This window comes from Arachis hypogaea, chromosome 11, assembly GCF_003086295.3.
Source record: "Arachis hypogaea cultivar Tifrunner chromosome 11, arahy.Tifrunner.gnm2.J5K5, whole genome shotgun sequence".
NCBI classification, from domain to species: domain Eukaryota; kingdom Viridiplantae; phylum Streptophyta; class Magnoliopsida; order Fabales; family Fabaceae; genus Arachis; species Arachis hypogaea.
In genome coordinates, this window is record NC_092046.1 from 16,786,582 (window position 1) to 16,800,468 (window position 13,887).

Below are 13,887 nucleotides of genomic sequence, written 5' to 3' on the forward strand. Positions count from 1 at the left end.
AAGCCAACAATGATGGTGATGAATCTTTCAAACATTTCATCTATTAATTCTCCTTCCTTCTTTGTGAACATTTCGTACTCTCTGTTCAGCATATCTATCCTTGTCTTCTTCACTAAGGTGGTTCCTTCATGAGTAACTTGAAGTTTGTCCCAGATTTCCTTTGCCGTTGTGCATCGTGATACCCATCGGTATTCCTCGAAGATGATTGCACAGTTGAGCAAGTTGATGGCCTAGGCATTGAGCTCCACCTTCTTTCTGTCTTCTTCGGTCCAACTAGCTTCTGGTTTGAGAGAGATTACCCCTTCAGCGCTTGTAACGGTTGGAAATTGAGGACCCTTAAGAATGATCTTCCATAGTCTGTAGTCTATTGCTTGGACAAAAATCTTCATCATCTCCTTCCAATAGGTGTAGTTTTTCCCATTGAAAAGAGGAGGTCTGTTGCTTGACTGTCCTTCTGTCAGATTGTAGGACACCAGGGTTGAGCCACTGTTCTTTGCCATCTGGATCTTTTCAGTGGCTAAGAGAAGGGGGATTGAATCTTAGTCCCTTTTTCGCTTATTAAAACTTGCTGGTCTTTGAAACAACTTCTGGAGACTTTTTTATTTTTGTCTCGTACCTAGCCACGAGACTTTTTCTTTTTATCTCGTAACCCGGCACGAGATATTTTTCAGTTTTATCTCCTATGCAGTAGAAACAGAAATGGAGTAGAAGAGAGAAGAGAGAGAATCACACCACAGAATATCCTGGTTCAGCTGCCAAGTGCAATGCAGCCTACATCCAGTCTCCATCACAACATTGATGAAATTTCACTATAATCTTCATGATTACATACACTAATTCTCCCTAGGAACTATTCTTCCTATTCGGGACAAGTCCAGTGGTGCACAAAATTGTGATTACACTTTTCACAACTCCGCACAACTAACCAGCAAGTGCACTGGGTCGTCCAAGTAACACCTTACGTGAGTAAGGGTCGATCCCACGGAGATTGTAGGCTTGACTTCTCAACACGATGACTCCTATCCATTAAGAGGCGCTCGTATACATCCTCTCTGGTATGAAGAAAATACCAAACGCTGTCATACACGGCTAATATTATGTTCGGTTCTCACTAGGTCGGAATAGGGACCATATCCTTTTAACACTGTCATGCGCCAACTTCGCGAGTTAGCTCGTCACAGTCATCCCCTTCTAGATCCTACTCGGAATACCACATACAAGGTTTAGACTTTTCGGATCCAGCGAATCGCTGCCAATGAGTCTAGCCTATACCACAAAGGTTCTAACCTCCGGACTCGGTCCGTGGATTAGAAACCCAAGAGATACGCACTCACTGTCGCCAATGACTACGTTGGCTAGATAGAACAAGTGTTGCAGCACGCGTTCATAGGTTGAGGATAATGATGAGTTCAGGATCATCATATTCTCCATATGAAGTACGAGTAGTATCTAGAATAGATCAAGCGTATTGATAGAAAACAGTAGTAATTGCATAATCCATTGAAAACACAGCAGAGCTCCTCACCCCCACCTATGGGGTTTAGAGACTCATTCCATCAAAGGTACAATATGAAATGTGAAAAATGTCATAAGTGCTGAATGAATCTCTAAAAGTAGTTTTTATACTAACTAGTAACTTAGGTTTACAGAAATGATAACTAGTGCAGATAGTGCAGATTCCACTTCTGGGACCCACTGGTGTGTGCTGGGCTGAGCTTTCAAGCTTCACGTTCATATGCCCAAAGTTGGCGTTAAACGCCACCCTGGGTGCCAGAATGGGTGTTTAACGCCGAAAAGGTGCCAGTTCTGGCGTTTTACGCCAGAAAAGTTTTAGGCTGACTTTGGACGCCGGTTTGGGCCATCAATCTCGGGTAAAGTATGGACTATTATATATACTGGAAAACCCAAGATGTCTACTTTCCAACGCAACTAAGAGCGCGCCAATGGGCTTCTGTAGCTCCAAAAAATCCATTTCGAGTGCAGGAGGGTCAGAATCCAACAGCATCTGCAGTCCTTTCTCAGCCTCTGAATCATATTTTTGCTCAGGTCCCTCAATTTCAGCCAAAAAATACCTGAAATACAGAAAAATACACAAACTCATAGTAAAGTCCAGAAATGTGATTTTTGAATAAAAACTAATAAAAATATAATAAAAAGTAACTAAATATACTAAAAACTACCTAAAATCAATGCCAAAAAGGGTATAAATTATCCGCTCCTCATCCAGAATCTAAACCCCAATCCTGAACTTGACTTGGTCACTGCCAAGCTTTCAACTGCTACGTGCTAACCCAACTTGCAAGGGAATTTCCACAGAATCATGAAACACAACACAGATGTACAAAGGACCTCTAGACATCTATGGCTTTTCTTTTAATTTTGTATGCTCTGCATTTTCCGCTCTATGGCTTTTTCTTACAAACCTCATTGTTTGCCTTTTTCCATGGACTCAAGACAATAAAACTAAACAGAAAATACAAAATGAAGAACATTGAAGGAGAAGAACTTTTGTTAGTTTTGGTAGCTATGAGAACTCTGTGCTTTTCATTCCTAACTCCTTGCTTCAAACCCTGGCTGTTCTCCCTTATTTATAGAAGGGGAAGCCTCCAAAATTGAAGTTCTTAAACTGAGCCAACTTCTTCTTCTTCATGCAAACCGGTTCGGCCAAAGAGAGAGGAGAGAAAACTGAATGTAAACCCAACATGCAATTACCTCTGTGTCTTCCCTTTACCCGAAGCTTCAACAATCCGAGTCATCCATCTTGACTTGCACTCCAATAAGGATCCTTTGATGATTCTTGATGATGACAGCTTCTTCTGCTCTAACTTCTGCATCTTCTCTATGTAGCTACAGTAGCTACCTCCTGTGGTAGTTGATCAAAAGCTGAGACAAGCCATCCCTTAAGGATCTTCTTCCTCTGACCAAATGTATCTTCTTCCATTTTCAGGTATGGAAGGCTTGAGAACAATTCACCATTTCTTACCATTTTGATAAAGATCTCAGCCACTCCCTACTTCAAATTTTCTTTTTCTTGATGCCATCATCACAATGGCTCCTAGTTTGCTTCTAGCTTCTTCTTCTTCATGCTAATTTCTTGCAATTGCTTCCATGTTTTCCTTATGGAAGTGACCGAGAGTTATGAGAGAGAGGAGAGAGAAGAAAGAAAAGCATTCAATGGATTTGAAAAAATGAATTAAAAGTTGATTAATTTTACTTCCCTCTTGTTTTAGGCAGCGTGTAGCATTAAGTGCTATCAAATCAATTGCCAATTTCTCTCTCATGGTTCCCATACAATTAATGATAATTGAATAAGTTTGAAATCCACCACATGATGGAAATGGGATCCGTTGGAAGCATTCAGCAAAATGATTAAAATTTGATTTCATCATTTAAAAATGGGTAGCTTAACCTTGGTCCAATTCCCTTTTTTAATTTCGGACCAACCATCTTTGTTGGGCTTAAAAAATGTGTTCCTGGCCCAACAAGCATCTTGATTCAGCCATAATTCAAATAACAATATTTCACAAGGTTGAATCTCTTTCAACATCTTGGGCTTGCTATTTTTTGGCCCAATAGCAAAATCTGCACAGCAAAATTATTTACTTAACACATATGAAACAAAATCAAATTAATAATTTTGCAATTAATCATATTAATAATGTTTAATCATCACTAATTTAATTTAGAGTTTTCCAAACTCATCAACATCCTATCCACCTAATTAAGAATTTTGCCCTCAAAATTTAGATTTGGTTACCTAAAAAGAGGTGTGGGTAGTCGTTCCGCATAGCCGATTCGAGTTCCCAAGTATGTTCTTCGATACTAGCCCGACTCCAAACTACTTTCACCAATGATAATTCCTTTTCGAGCAATTGTTTGATGCTGGTGTCTTCTATCCTAACCGGGATTACTGGAAGCGTCAGATCTTCTCTTACTTGAACTGATTCTGATTCCAGAACATGACTTGCATCGGGAGTATACTTTCAAAGCTGCGATACGTGAAACAAGTCGTGCAGGTTCGAAAGATGCGGCGATAAGGCAATTCTATAGGCTATCAGCCCAATCCTCTTCATAATTTCAAATGGTCCAATGTAACGGAGATTCAGTTTCTTCATTTTGATTGCTCTACCCATTCCGGTTGTTCGAGTAACCTTCAGAAACACATGCTCTGCTTCTTCAAATTCTAAAGGCTTCCGCCTTTGATCAGCATAGCTCTTCTGACGGCTCTGAGCGACAAGCATTCGACTTCAGATTTTCTTTATCTGCTCAGTTGTTTCTGCTATCATTTCAGGCCCTAACAAGCTCTTCTCTCTAGCTTCATACCAGCATAGCGGAGATTGACACTTCCTTCCATACAGAGCCTCATACGGAGCCATTCTGATGCTCGCATGGTAGCTGTTGTTATATGCAAACTCCACTAGCAGCATATATCGATCCCAACTCACCGGCTGGTCTAGAGCACAAGCCCTCAGCATATCTTCTAGTGTTTGAATTGTCCTCTCAGACTGACCATCTATTTGAGGATGATATGCAGTACTTAAACTCAACTGAGTTCCAAATGCTCGTTAGAAAGCTCCCCAGAACCTTGATGTGAATCGAGGATCTCTGTCGGATATAATGGTGGAAGGCATGCCATGCAATCTGATGAGTTTGGAAAAATCTAATTTGTACAGATGATGATCAAACATTATTAATAGCAAAATTATTAATTTATTTTTGATTAAAGTAGGTTAATTATAATAATTTTTGCTGTGCAGATTCCTTAATAGGCCGAACAGAACAAAAAATATTAAAGCAAGTCCATTGGAATAATTTTCTCTCAGCCTTGTTGAATATTTCCCATACTATGTGGCTGAATTATTTGTTGTGTCTATTTGGGCCAGCCTTACTCATTATTGATACAAGCCCAAAATTTTTCTCCAATGCATGATCCGAAAATAAATCCATCAGGAAAGCAAATGTTGCAATTTGCCTGATGCCTTCAACGGATCTCTTCCTCTAGCATGTGATGGAACTCAAAGTTTTATTTAGAAGAGTTAATATATGCATTGGAAACATAAATGAGAGAGAGTATGAGTGACATGATTGATTGGCTTTGTGCTGCACGCCACTCAAGCAAGGGAAGTAAAAGTACTTTTTCACTTGAATTGATTAACTCATTTAATTACTTTCCTTCCAAGTTGTTTATTCTCTCTCATCTCATTTCTTTCTCTGCTTCGGTTATTACCCAAGAAACCATGAAAGCAAAATGGAGCTACCAAAGTGAAGGAAGAACACTCTACAAGACCATCATGATGATGGCAAGAAAACATAAAAAAGAAAAAGTATGCTGTGGCTAAGATCTTGAACCATGAATGGTAAGATATGGTGATGAGATCTTGGCTTCTTTATACCAAAAAAGGGTAGAAGAAGATTTCGGCCAGCAAGGAAGAGATTCTTGGAGGCATGGCTTGTCTTTGATACTGCTCAACCACCACAGGAAGTAGCTAGAGTGGCGAAGTGATGGTAGAGGCAGAGATTGAAGCAGATGAAGTCATCATCATCATGAAGCATCAAGGGCCAGAAATCCATCTTGGAGAGCAAGCCAAGGATGGAGAGCTCGGATTGATGAAGAGTGATGACCAAGGAAGGACTAGAGGTAGTTGCATGTTGGTTATTGCATGGTTATTTCTTCTCTCTCTGTGTGGCCGAACCGGATCTGTTTCTTGAAGGAAGAAGAAGTTGGCTTGGGTGTTTGGCTTCAAGTGTGAAGGCTTCTCTCTTCTATAAAAAGAGTGAACAATCACGGTTTTGAAGGCACAAAATTCTCATAGCTACCTAAGCTTACAGATTTTCTTCTCCTTCAATGTATTGTTTTGTATTTTTCTGTTTAATTTTGTCATGTCTTGAGTCTCATGGAAAAAGGCAAACAGTGAGGTTTGTATGACAAAAAAAGCCATAGAGCGGAAAAAGGCAAAGAGTGCAAAATTAAAAGAAAAAGCTATAGATGTCCTTAGAGTTCCTTTGTTCATCTATGTTGTGTTTCATGTTTCTGTGGGAATCCGCTTGTAAGTTGGGTTAGCACTTTACAGGTTGTAATCAGGAAGATTATAGTGAAATTCCATCATGTTTGTGATGGAGACTGGATGTAGGCTGCACTGCACTTAGCAGCTGAACCAGGATATATCTGGGTGTAATTTTCTCTCTTCTCTACTCCATTTCTGTTTCTACTGCACAGGAGTAAAAACCAAAAATATCTCGTGTCAAGTGACGAGACAAAAAGAAAAGTCTCGTGGCTAGGGACGAGATAAAAAAAAAAATCTCGTGGCTAGTGACGAGATAAAAAGACAAAAATTTTTCAAAGTTGGTTTCAAAAGTCAGCAAGTATTATCAAGCAAAAAGGGGCTAAGATTCGACCCCCCCTTCTCTTAGCCACTGATAACCATCACAATCTCACAACCTTGAAAAGGCATCCTCTGACTTCCTCTCTCTACTACTCCCTTCCTCAAACACTCCTCAGCCACCCAGCTTTTATTTACGAGCTTGAAAAGACTCTGATCCCCATCGGTGCAACGGAGCTAAGAATATCACTCAGAAGGCCTCCCTGGTACTTAATACACTTCCATTCAACAAAATCCTCAGGCGCACCTTAACAGATTTAGGAAAAGCGGCATAATTCTTCAAACTTGTTAGTGTACTCGGTAATAGTCATCTGGCCTTGTTTTAATTGGATCAATTCAAGTTCTTTAGCATTTTTGACCTAACTGGAAAAGTACTTCCTATAAAACTCTGTTCGAAACACCTCCCAAGGGATGACAGTACCATCTGGCTGCAGGATACGTCGTGTTCCCTGCCACCAATATTGTGCCTCACTTTGCAACTGATAAGTCCCGAATTCAACCCACTGCGCCTCGAGAATCTACTGAGCCTGCAGTGCTCGTTCCATTCCCTAAATCCAGTTAACCGATTCAGCGGGATTTGAGGTCCCCCTGAAGGTCGGAGGGTGCACCTTCAGAAAAGAGGCGAGCGTCATAGAACCCTCTTCACCGTTGTTTCCATTGTTCCCGTTGTTCATCTGATTACCCAGCGACTCGGCTGTCGCTTGCATAACCCCAGCCATATTTTCTAGAGCATCCATAAAGTTTACAGGGTTGTTCCTTGCTGGTTTAGGACTAGCATTGCCTAATCTACCTCTGCCTCACCCGCGACCGCGTTCACGAGGCGCCATCTAGTTCCTATACACATCAAACAAGTGATATCAAGTTGATCAGTCTCAATATCGCAAGTCTAGTGCTTCAAAATCCTAAATGTATGCTCATGAACGTGTATCCTAATAGCACATAGACATATACACAGAGAATGCACAGAAGCATAGTCAGTCCGTCCCTCAAGCTCTACAGGAACGAACTGCTCTGATACCATAATATAACACCCTACCACACAGAGCTTTACGCTTAAGTCATAAAAATGAAGTGGTGTGTTATTATGACCTCTAAAATAAAATGTATATACGTATAATAATCGAAAGAACGTAGTATATTAGGAGCCTCGAAGAATAGGTAAAACAAAATCGTAAAATTAAAAGCGCAACACTCAAGAATAAGAATGTCTTACATACGAAGAAAGCTAAGGTTCATAACATATATATTTATAGAAAACAAGAGTAGAGAGTCAAAGGTACAAAATAACAAGCTCCTAACTCAGCCTGCGAAGTTAAGGCTGGTCGGAGAATATTTACAAAAGATGTACAAAAGGCACCCCAGTTCTCCATGCTCCTCTAAGAGGTACAAAAGTGAAACAAGTTATCAGGAGAATTCTATACATATAATCATATATAAACTATATACCAAAATAAAGTCCCAAAAGATCCACTTGGCTGTAGAGCTCCAGACGCCTAGCGAGATGCCTCTCGACCTGCATCTGAAAATACAAAATATTCGTATGGAATGAGAACCGGGAGTTCTTGGCATGGTAGAGGTGCCGCGTACATAAGATATAAGGTCTTGGAAAAGCCAGAGGCAATCCTAGAATGCTGACACTCAGATTATAAGACTTAAAGAACTAAAACAGAAACCATAAATGGGTGGTTCACTAAGAAATTCTAAACTTAACTATAATCTAATTAAAACCCTTAATCTCTCCGCCTTTCCTCCGTTCCTCCAACTCCGGTGAAATCACATAGACAAACAAGTAGATAATGACAAACACAGGTAGAATACAAGTAATACAGATTGCAAGTATGACAATTAGCATATTAAAAACACTTAGGCATTTCCAATAAATGCACAAGCAAGAAATTCAAACAATATGCATATCATGTATGCCTGTCCTATGGCTGATGAGTCTCATCTGTTGGTTATAAAGCCAACCCGACAAGTCCGGCTGCTAAACCCTGGACTGTCCCCTGATGTGCATCCCCAAGAGTCTATGCATAGCTTTTTCTCATATATAAAATTGCTCGATGGGGGTATCCTTCCTGGGAATTTATAAGTGCCCGGTCACCCTTACATCGTAAGGTCAACAGAGTATCGAGTCTCAACCTGGAACACGTAGTGGCAAGCCACAGTACTTGACGGAGAAAAATGTCGGTATTAAAGATTTTCACAAAAATATCGCGTTGCAAGTATAATTCTAAACCAACAAATCATCCTCGGTCAATGTTTAAATTGTTTGTCACAAATACAAACCCAATAAAATTAACCGAAGTATTCAAATCTCGGATCGTCTCTCAAAGAATTGCAGGAAAGTGTAGTTTATTATTGGTTATGGAAAAGTATATTTTTGGGGTTTTTGAACTAAGGAACAAGAAAGTAAAATGGCGAGAAAATAAACTAATAACTAAGAAAGCTCTTAGCAAGGAAAGAGAATTAGAAGTTCTATCCTCATTATCATCATCAATTGTGATGATAAATGTGAATTGCCTTCACTTAGTTAACCTCTAACTAATGGAGGAAGGTCAAGTGCATACAATCAACTTGAGTTTACAAGTCCTAGTAAACTTATAGTGAGAGGCTAGTTTTGGTGAAGTTCAAGCTAACCGGCAATCTTCAATCACCAATCAACAAAAGACTTTTGATAACTCAAGAGTCTCTAATTAATCAATCCAAGTCAAGAACATAAAAATTTAATTTAAAATCCAACCAAGCATTTTATCAAACACTTGGAAGGCGTAAAATAAAAACATAGAAAACTAACAAGACATAGCAAAATCTAAGACTAACAATTGCAAGAGGAAACAATAACAACAAATTAAAGAAAGCAATCATAAACATGGAAACATAAATTGCATTAATATGGATTAAAGGAAACAAGAAGAATTCATAAACTAAATTGGCAATATAAAGAAATCAATGAGAGAAATAGATAAACTAAAGTACTAGAACAAATAAAAGTAGAAGGGAAACTAAATTAAAGTAAGATAGAAATCTGAATTTGAGAAGGAACAAGACTAAAAACCCTAAAACTTAGAGAGAGGAGAGAGATCTCTAGAATTCTACATCTAAAACCTAAAATTGTGTGAATGAAAGTTAGTTTTTCCCACCAGCTCCATTCTGCAGCCTCTAATCTGTATTTTTAGGCCTGAAACTGGGTTAAAAGCAGCCCAAAAATCACCCCCAGCGAATTCGCTTTACTGAGGCACGTGACGCTCGTCACGCGTACGCGTCGCTGGACTTTTCACTGGCCACGCGTAGGCGTCAGCCACGCGTGCGCGTCATTTGTCTGCTGCATGATGCGTGAGTATCTTCTCTATCTTTTCCTAGTGAATTTGCACTTGAATTGCTAAGTTTAATCAAGATTTTAATATATTTTAGCCACTATGAATGCTACTTTGAGTCGTGTGCAATTCTGTTTATTTCAGGTGGCATTTTGGATGAATTTCGCAGAGTTTAAGCCAAGGCTAGAGAATGGAGAAAACGAAGAATTTATGCTGTCCACTCCACGTTGAACTTGGAATTTCTAAGTTCAACGTGGATCACTAACCCTCCATCCAGTCAAGTTCAGCGTGGCCCACGCACTAAGGGAGAAACATGCACCATCTCACGTTGAACTTGGGAATTTCCAAGTTCAGCGTGGATTCAAAGGAAAAGTGGGGAATTGTCACTGCCTCCTCCACGCTGAACTTGGAAATTTTCAAGTTTAGCATGGACCTAATGGAACGCAATAAGGATGCCTTTCTTATCCCACGCTGAACTTGAGGTTTTTCAAGTTCAGCGTGGATCCTAACAACCAAGTGGTCCCCAGGCATTCAAGAAAAGCTACGAATGAAGCCAGATTTATTTTGATTGAATTTTGTATTTTATTTTAAAATAGAAAAAGATATTATTTTAGTTTTAGAAAATATATTTTAAATTAATTAGGATTAGATATAAAAGGGAAAAGAATCCTCTCTTCTCTCCTACCTTAACTCATTCCGTAATTTACAGTTTACCTGAATCCTAATTTTCTCTCTGAACCATGAGCAACTAAACCTCCACTGTTAAGGTTAGGAGCTCTGTCTATTGTATGGATTGATACTATTATTTTTCTATTTTAATTCATGTACTGATTTATAATTCAAGAATTGTTTTCGTTCTTTATCTTATGAATTTGGGTGGAACGGAAGTATGACCCTCTTTCTAATTGAGTTCTTGTATAACTTGGAAAAGCTGTTTACTTGAACAATAGCTTGAAAACATATTCTCCTAAATTTCTAATTATCTGGACTTAACGGGATACGTGACATATAATCCTTTTATATTTGGGTAATTAGAGTTTCTGTGGCACATAAACTAGAATTGAACTTCATCCTCTAATTGGAATTAAGTGACCAAGGAATTGGCGGTTGATGAAAGTTAGAGTAGACTAAGAAGGTCTAAGGAATTAGGGCTTAGTCATATATAGTTTGCCATGAATTGAATCTTGCATGATTAAAATAGTTAGTAAGAAAAGTCAATCCGGAAAATAGATATCTCTGAAGCCTTAACTATTTCTCCATATATTATTCTCATCAATTTACTGCTTGCTGTTTTAATTTCTGAATTACTGTTTAATGCTTTTGAATACCAAAACACTCTTTTCTGTTTGTCTGACTAAGCCAATCACTCAACCATTGTTGCTTGATCCATCAATCCTCGTGGGATCGACCCTCACTCACCTGAGGTATTACTTGATACGACTTGGTGCACTTGCCGGTTAGTTTGTGGACTTTAAATTATGCACCACTGTACCAGTCACGCGTATGCGTCATCCACGCGTGCGCGTCGCTACCAGATTCTGAAATCCTTAATTTCTTGTGTTCCTTCCAATTTTGCATGCTTCCTTTCCATTTTCTAAGCCATTCCTGCCCTAGAAAACCTGAAAACACTAAACAAACATATCACGGCATCGATGGTAATAAAAGAGGATTAAAAATTAGCAAATTTAGGGCCAAAAAAGCATATTTTTAATGACAGCACAAAATTAGGAAGGATTTGTAAAACTATGCAATTTATATGAATAAGTGTATGAATAATTGATAAAATCCACTCAATTCAATACAAAATAAACCGTAAAATAGTGGTTTATCAATTTTTTCACACTTAAACATTAGCATGTCCTCATGCTAAGCTCAAGAGAAGCTATAAAGGAGGTGAAGAGGAATGGTAGAATTTATGAAATGCAACCTATCTATATGAATGCAACTAAATGCAAAATACTTTTACCTACTTGGTTACAAGTAAATCCACCTTCCAAAAACAAATATGAACTGAATTCCACTAATTCGAATTCCAAAATAAGGTACAAGTAGACGTGCAAGAAGAAAGCTCGTGAAAGCCGGGAATAAAGAATCGATCATCGAACCCTCACCGGAAGTGTATACATTGTAATCACTCAAGTGTTTGAGGTTCAATTCTGTCAATTCTCTACTAATCTTGCTTTCTAAGGCTTACTCTTCTTCTACCAATCAACAAAAATTTAATGCACGAATACACATATCAAAAGGTATTTTAAGGGTTGTAATGGGGTTAGGGTCAAGGTAGGATTGTATTTGGTCAAGTAGACTAAAATCTGAATCCTTGATTAACCTAAACTTCCCACCTAACTTAAGACAATCTATGTAATCAGAATACAAAATCTAACTACCCATTAACTATGTTTACCACATATTCATGCATCCAAATTTGAGTACAACTGATATGCATTGCTACCACTATTTACTTTGGGGCAATTTGTCCCTTTTTTATTTATTTATTTCCTTTATTTATTTCTTTCTTTTTATTTTTCTTTTATTTTTGGTTTTTTCTTTTTCTTTTGTTTTTCTCAATGCATACGATTAAGGTATTGAATGCATGAACATGTCCTCAACATTCTTTTCACATTTTCACAAAAGAGTCTAACATACTCAATTCCTAAACCAAATAGTTCCAAACCCAACCTCTCCACACTTAAATCATGAACACTTTCACTAGTCTAAGCTAACCAAGGATTCAAATTAAGGTCATTCATTATTTTTCGCTTAGAGTTAACAATGTGCTAAAGTAAATAATAAATGAGGTAAAATGGGCTCAACATTGGTTTACAAAGGATAATGAAAGGGTAAGGCCATACGGGTATGTGAGCTATAGTTAAACGAAGGCCTCAATCATGTAAGTGTATACATACATCAAATAATGAAAATATAGAATCAAGCAAGACAAAGATCATAATTTTAGAGAGAACAACACACATCATAATAAAAAATTCGTTGATAAGATGCAACCAATCAAATAGGTTCAAAATCTCACTGGTTTTGTGTGTTTGAGCTCTAAACCATGTTCCAAAATAAATTTTTTTGAGCAAGTTTAACAAAAATTTTAATTTAAATTATTGAAATGCTATAAAATAGTTTCTTGGGAAAGAATTCATCACTTCAACCAAGTAGTACATACATGCAAGCAACTAACTACACATGCAATGTATTATGCAATGCAACAACAAACTAATAAAGAAGAGTAAGAATTGGTGTTGGAAAAAGGAATTGTTACCCACAGAAGTTGGTATCGACCTCCCCACACTTAAAGATTGCACGGTCCTCGGTGCATGCAAAGATGTGCAAGTGGACGGGTTGCTACAACTGATGCGCTTTCTCCAAAGATTGTGCGGCGGGACTTGTTTGTCGCCCCCTTTAGAAGTTTTTCGTTTCCCTTCTTGGTGGTCAGCCTGAAAGGAGAGAAGAAGAAGAAAGAAGAAGAAGAAGCCCACAAACACAGATATCAAAAGAGATAAAGTATAAGTGGGCTAATGCCAAATAAGAATGTTGTGCTCAACTACATGGTAGCTACAACATGCAAGTGAGAAAGCAGTATAAGCAAATGGCATATCAACTAACAGTTGATGCAAGAGTTAATAAGTAAATGGCAAGAATACTCAGAAACATCAAGTTAAAACAAGAATTGACACAGACAAGATTAGTGATAAGCATGAGAGCATTTGGTCTTATCCGAACTCAATGATAATGAAGCATAAAAACAAAGAATAATAAGTCAGAAGGGATGAAAGTACTAATCTTGTGTGTGGGGCAAAAATTTTCATTAATGCTAAATAAGTCACGAAGCACCAAAATGATTCAAGAAATTTTCAAAAGTTGAGTAGAAAATTTAACACCAATGGTCAAATAGGAAACGTAAGAAGGAAAATAAAAAGAAGTTACAAAAGCAAAGTTAAAATGTAATAAATGAAAGTATGCAAATGCAATAAACAAAAGAGAATAAAAGAAAATAAGGATGAGAAGTTAAAGAAATGAAGAAGAAGAAAGTAAAAAAGGAAGAAGAACGAAAGAGAAAGGAGAGAAGAAAGAAGAAAGAAATGGGGGAAGAGAAGCGACGCGTAAGCGTCGTCCACGCGCACGCGTGGGTTGCAGAATGAGGAGGTGACACGTATGCGTCAGTCATGCGTACTCGTCAGTCATGC